Below are 7,434 nucleotides of genomic sequence, written 5' to 3'. Positions count from 1 at the left end.
TACAATAATAATCTGCTTCATGTTGATATTTACTGCTTTGTTGCTGACAATTACCTGAAAGAGAAGTTGGGGTATGTCACTGGGCTGGAAAAAGTTGAGCTAAATCAGAAAGCAGGTCTAATTAAGCAAGTTTATTCTATATATATATAAAAGGCTAAGTTGACTTGCGCATGTGCGATACATATAAAGCTCTCACTGGCACCAATCGAACACGTGTGTTTCGAACTGTCATTGTCGATTGTGAAATTGGTTGACACCACTATTATAGAGAAAGGGTGAATAGCAATATTAAAATATTTCTTCTAATTAATTTCCTTTCAATGTGCATGATTTTGTGCACTGGGCCACTAGGTTTTTATATAATCATACTATACTACAATGTTAACAAGTTCTTCATATATTTGGTCTCTTATTAATGCATCCAACTTAGTCTTCTTCCCTTGCCATATTTGGGTATTCCTATTCATTTTCACTTATTTATTTAGTATCAAACTATATTTTTAACCCTCTAGGTTTAATGACATTAGATTTTATAACAATGAATAAGTGAATGGATAGATCTGAACAGTTATATAATTTGATTTGCTAAAACATTAAACTTCCTTATATCTTGGTAATGCCTATTAAAACATCATAAAATTATCTTCATTAAGGCCAATTGTGCAAAAAGTGGGTGAATACAATGGAAGAATGATATAACGAACTAATTGATATGCAAATCATTAACAAAATGAAGCTAAAAGTTTTAAAAATGGAATCACTTCACAATTTTTTTTGGAGTAAAACTTATTATACATACTCAGCTAGAAGCCCATGTATTTTTGATATCATGAAAAATCAGAGAAACTAGTGTTAGTTTTTAAATTTATGGACACTATTAATATCTCTTCCCTGACCCTTTTGAGTACAATTCTTTGACATTTAGTGATAATCTCTTCTTCACTGATTGTGATGTCATCATTGCAATAATGATTGAGAAAAAAAATAGAACCTAAGTGATGTGAATTTAAGTCCCTCTTCTGATAGTTACTGACTTTGACTCCATTTCTCTCAGATTTAAGGAGGCTAATCTATAAAATAGGTAAAATAGCATTTTCCATACAGTTATGATTAAAGACAATGTACAATTGTTTTCATATAAGACAATTTCAATCATTAATGCCTGTACTAACAGATATATAAATGACACATTTGTGTTATATTGTTGATGTAGCATACATACATACATATATATACATGGCCTTCTCTCAGACCATTATTTTACAGAATATTCAGTATGTCCTGGTGTATAAAATTATCTAGCACATAATTGCTTCTGCTTTGTATACATTTTATCAACAATTATAACAACCTCAGTGAGGTAAGCATTAGTCTCTCAGTTATTGATAAAGTAATTGAGGTTCAGAGATGTTAAGCAACTCTCATCCCTCTAAATCACACTCAGGTTCCACATGTGCAGCTGTCTGAATATAAAGCCTGCATTGCAGCATCCCACAATACTTTGTTTTCATATTTCAGCCATCTGTTCCTCTGTAATGTGACATCTGCTATCTTACACCTTGGTGGTCTCCTCAATGTGTGGCATGTTGTGGTAGAAGGGGAATGGACTGTGGACATGACCTGGAGTGGAATCCAATAATCTTGGGCAAGTCACTTATGCCTGTACCATGTTTGCTCATCAATGATAATGACTTGCAAGGATGTTATGAAGATTAAATGGATAACATTTGTAAAGCACCTAACATGCTTTATGAATAAGTTCATATCACACCTCAAAATTTGGTTGCATTACCGTATTATTTTTGAGACAGTGGCCATGAGATGTACCGGATTTATAAAGTTCTTACATTGAAACTGCTTCTTCCATTACATTTTATTTCTGTTGTAAATTTCATCAACACACATGTTTCTAAATTTATTTCATTATTTTTGACTACCCAGAAGCATGCTGTTCTTATGCTCTAGGTACTTTTTTTTTCTCTTCTCCGCTGGCTACTTGATTATTGCATTAGTCTCTGCTCTGTTCCTTCATTTCATATCAACTCCATACTCTATTCTCAGAATATTCCTCTCAATTATCTTAACACACAATTTCCAAAGGGTCAGTGACTATCCACTGCTATCCAAAAATCTAAGTTATCCATCAGATATTCAATTCATTTAAGAGTCTTTCTGAAATCTATCTTCCCTGTAAATGTTGTATAGTTTTGTCTGTTCTTCTTTAAATCAGACTCATTCTTCAAAGAGTAAATTAACTGTTTTCCATAACTAAAGTAGAGATTCTTCTAAAGGGATGATATCTTCCATTACACATTTTACATAGTACATCCTCTCTTCATAACTTTGCTAGGAAGCTGTTTCTATTTTTTATTTTATTTTACACAACGCACATTTGCACATGGACATGTGCACTCTTAACTCCCATACTACTCACTAGCCTGCCTTCATTACATGTCACAATGTGTCCAATCACCTTTATACAACTTTCTACATGGTTTTTGTTCTAAAAGTGAGATTGAACATGTATTAGCAAATTTCTAGAAGCTTAAAAATACCCAAGCCTGTAAAGACAGATTCCTTAACATTCGGTAGTTTTAAAGAATCCTCTCTAATGTCCTGATTATTTTTCATCTCACATCTATGAGAACCATTAGACATGATCAATACTGTGCTTTTAAAATCATGACGATCTAGGCATAATTTCTGAAAAGACATACTTATTTTCTCATCTGTCAAGAAAGCTCACAGTTTTTAGGGAGATGAAGGGCATGATGAAGAACTGGAGAGGAAAACGTTATCCTTTTTTTCTTTCAGATCAAGTAGGCATATCTTCAGATCAGTAATAGCCAGCCTAGAGAGTACTAGCATTAGATTTTTCTGTGAGCCATGCAGCGCCTCTAAATAATTTATAAAAATAGGAGAACATAAAACTTGAATTAATGCACCATGCAACGTTATATGATATACGGCAGATTTTGTCAGTACCATGGAAACAGCCTTGCTTTGAAAGTTCCTTTCAGACTAGAGTTGGAGTGAGGCATACAATTGAAAGAGAAAATAGTTATATTAATGAGATTCCGAACCCAGTATATTTCAAAATACTGCCAAACTAAATACAATGTAAACAGAGATAAGGTGACATGCTCAAGAAGAAGAAAGCATAGTCTAGAAACAGAAAGTAAAGCAGAAAAAGCATTTGCAATCACCACATTTCAAACACAGCCGGGGAGGTTTGCAATATAGTCCGACGGAGGAGAAAGCAATCACAGCACAGTGGATGGCAGGGCCGGGGACGTGGTGGGTTCAGGGCTCTCCGGGATGTTTATTACCATAGTGAGCTCCGTAAGTGCTTTTCTTATGAAGCCACTGACACCGAGTTTTCAATCCACCTACAAAAATGTGCAGCCATTTGAGAGTTCTCACCGGGAGTCAGAGACAAAATGTTCCCCCATGGGTGTTATCAAATACTGCAAAGCCTGTAAGACTTGAAGGCTTTTCACATTTTACTCGTCTATGAATAAAAAATGAATTTCTCCAAAAGAGGGAAGCAGTCTTATTTCCTGTGATCGGCACAGAATGACCCCTTCCGTATGCTTCCGATGTGACTGTATTTTCCTTTGTGCTTAAGATGTCTTACTTGTACGTGGAATATATGGAATATTTAAAGATAATATAGGTAGGGTATAAATAAATATTCAGATACTGTTGCTCTATCTGTAGCTCATATTTTCAAATTGATGTCTTTTATCAAGGCATTAGCTTAAGGAATTAATTTCTTGTATAAATATGTGTAATCTTAAAGAAACGCATATATGTGTGTGTGTGTGTATTTTAGGAGGAATGTATAACTAAAATTTACTTAACAGTCCTCATTTTATATTTTGATTTTTTATTAATTCCAAGAGAAAATTAGAGTAATGGGATTAGCATTTATATAGAGGCAACATTTGAAAATACTTATTTTTAATATTTGATCAGCAATCAAAGACTGAACCTGGACAGATGCCCTTATCTTGGGAATCTTCTTGGAAACTTAATAGATTTTGATCTTACATATGGAGCTATTGTCAATAATATAATTGCTATGAATGATTTTTAAATGATTCAAGCTGATGATAAAACAAACTGTCTTAGCACATTATCTTTAAGTTAAAATAATAAAACATAATCAACTACAATAGAAATATGAGATACTGCTTTATCATATATTAGAATAGCATCTATGAAAGGCTGGCTTCTGTGCACAGCAAAGCAATCAATTTAAAAAATTTGGAAAGTACTTAGAATCATCTAGCATGTACTACTTATGTTGCAGGTGATGAAATTCACATGTAAGAAAATTTACAGACTCACTCAAGCATACATTGTTAATTAAAGTCATAAGTTATCCTTCCTACCTCAATGTATTAGTTAATTAAAATGATGTTAAATAATTTATTATAAGTGTCAGAATATGTATGCGCACAATAACACTAGTACTTGACATAAACCATTTACTTTCTTTAAATTTCCTTTCAGGCCATATTCTGTTTAATTTCTTAATCTTTACCCATAAACTTAACCTAAAATTAAAATTACAAAATATATAGCATAACAAAATTGAATTGAATTTCTAATATTGTTTCTTTCCAATGACAATATTAGAGTGTTTATTTTTAATGAGTTCAACACACTAGAGAGTTTATAAGGATCTTATCTACTCTTATTCATAGTAACATTTAAAATAACTTTGGATTTCAGAATAGGCAACACAAAAAGAAACTGAGGAAAAAGTGTCTATAAGATATGTTAACATAAATTGCTTCAGACTTATTTTTGAGTAAATAAAATTCAGATTAGTATTTAGTAATCCCTAACATAATTCTAAATACAGAAATCAAAAGATTAGCAAGTGTGAGAATTTTTTTGTTGTTAATACTTACCAGAGGATATTTTTTTCCATTGATGTTTTTAGACAGAGTGGAAGGGAGATGGGACTGGGGAGGAGAGAGAGAGAGCAAGAGAGAGAGAGAGAGAGAGACATCAATGAGAGAGACACACACAAGTTGATTGCCTTTTGTACTTGCCCCAGTCGGGTTGTGCATCTAACCTGCAATCCAGGCTTATGCCCTTGACTGGGAATTGAACCCACTACCCTTTGGTGCATGGACCAACTCTCTAACCACTGAGAAACACTGCCAGGGTGTGAGTATACCAGTAAGAATTTTAGGAGAGGCAGTTTTTCTGGACAAAATGCTACAAGGTCTACTATGCATATTCCAGAAATAAAGATCTATAAAGCCCCACCTAACCTTGAGAATAGCAGGAAGGAAAGTGCCCTGATGTGATTGTTATTCAGATAGAACAGCCTGCTTAAAAAAATACATATTTATATTTGAAACTAATGAAGAGCAGAGTGAACATTTGGAACTCTGCAAAGTATAATTGAATCGCTTTTTATGAAGGACACTCTTATAATTTAAACACTGAGTGATTATTTTTGTTAGAATGACTTGTGCTGTTTCACATTAACTCACAAAAATATATTTGATGAGATTTTAAAATGATATTTTAAAAACTATATATCTTTAGGCTTTCCATTACAAATAAAATATTCCATGGTACTTATGCCTTCTATCCCCAAAACTTTAAAACATTCTAAATCATATCACCACCACCCTGGTCTAAAAGAACTCTTTGCTTGGACACCAATTGTCCAAATTTGATCTTCACAAGTAACCTTGGCCAGTGGGAGATAAAGTTCATATTTTGTTCTGCTTCCTAAACTTAGGACCCTGGTTCAAGACCAAATTAACTAGTACGATGGGGAAACTCTATGTAATATCTTTTTTCAGGAATTACACCTTTTTAAAAATGGTAAACCATGAGTGTTAGCTGTTGTGTCTAGACACTTACCACCTAGGAATATTTACATGTGCTTTATTTAGGAGCTCTACAAATAATACCATGTTATTTATTTATTTATTTATTTGTACATTCTGGATGGTAAAAAGTCATTTTAGATTTGCTTAATTTTAATATCCTTGCTTCAAAACATAAAAATTGACAACCTCATGTGTCCCCAAATGATTGTATTTTGTTTCCATTATGTGATTCTATTGGACCATGAAATCCAAGCCTAAGGCTTAAAGATATTGAAGCACCACCTTCTAATCACAATATGCTTTGATCCTAAAGGTACACATATCATTCTGTGATATTTCTTCTTTCCCCTTTACCCCTTTCTTTCCCACTCTCACCTCATCATAATGAAAAATACCAAATCCGCCTTATTCATCTTTGCAAAAGTTCTGTTGCTGGCAAAATGTCTAGCCATAATCTATCTTTAAGAATTTTGTCAAAATTTATTCATGTTATTCTCCAAAATATTCCCAGGTAATATTAGAACCAGAAAATTGGAAATAATCCCTTTAATAAAAGCTTTGTTTGCGGGTTTATAATGTAAGAACATAAGTAATATTGCACATGATACACTTAGTTGTTGGTTCAGGAACACTTCTGATAATACCTATAAAGTTCAAGACCATGGACAGGGTATATGCTTTTCCACTTGAAGTCCATTGTTGTAGGTGAGTAGAATATTTCATTACAGCAGGGAAGTGAGAGAGATGTCACATATAATTTGTTTAATTATGAAATGATTTTTTTAACCCTCCCCCAAGGGTATTTTTCCATTTGCTTTTCGAGAGAGGTAACGACAGACAGAAATGTCAGTGTAAGAGACACACACCTATTGGTTGCCTCCTGCATGAGCCCCAACCTGAGTCAGGGCTGGAAGAAGCTTGCAACGGAGGTACATGCCCTTTACAGGAATCGAACCTGGGACCCTTCTGTCTGCAGGCCGACGCTCTATCCACTGAGCCAAAACAGCTAGGGAGTAAAATGTTTATGACGTCGTTACTCCAATGTGTAATGGATACAAAAATGTTGACATTCTCACAACATTTCCATGTAATTAAGAATGATGGCAAAGCTAGCAACTGGAAATTAATCATTGCTAAAAACACAGAAGTGGTGACAATTTTTTTTTTTACTTTGGTCACACAATGTAGTATACAAATCATGTATCATAGAATGTACACTTGAAACCTATATAATCTCATTAACCAGTGTTGCCCCAATATATTTAAGAATAAAAGAAAAAACATGGAAGTGATGTGTTGATTTTCACTAAGAAAAATTTAAAAGTCCAATGTCAAAAGTGCCTGTTTGCCTAACTTTGATTTTGTAAATGAAGGGACAGTATATTCAACAGAACCTTTTATAAAATAGCGATGTGTATGGGACATCCAAAGGATTGCCTAATAAATTGAACTACTGTAGGATTTATATGACAGTTCTCCCTTTTATAAGTTAATGGGCAAAGTAGTGATAAAAATTCTTACAGGAACATATGTATAATTATCGTTATACCCCCTGGGAAAATAGTATGAG

This window comes from Eptesicus fuscus, chromosome 3, assembly GCF_027574615.1.
Source record: "Eptesicus fuscus isolate TK198812 chromosome 3, DD_ASM_mEF_20220401, whole genome shotgun sequence".
Classification (NCBI taxonomy): domain Eukaryota; kingdom Metazoa; phylum Chordata; class Mammalia; order Chiroptera; family Vespertilionidae; genus Eptesicus; species Eptesicus fuscus.
This window is presented reverse-complemented; position numbering follows the sequence as displayed.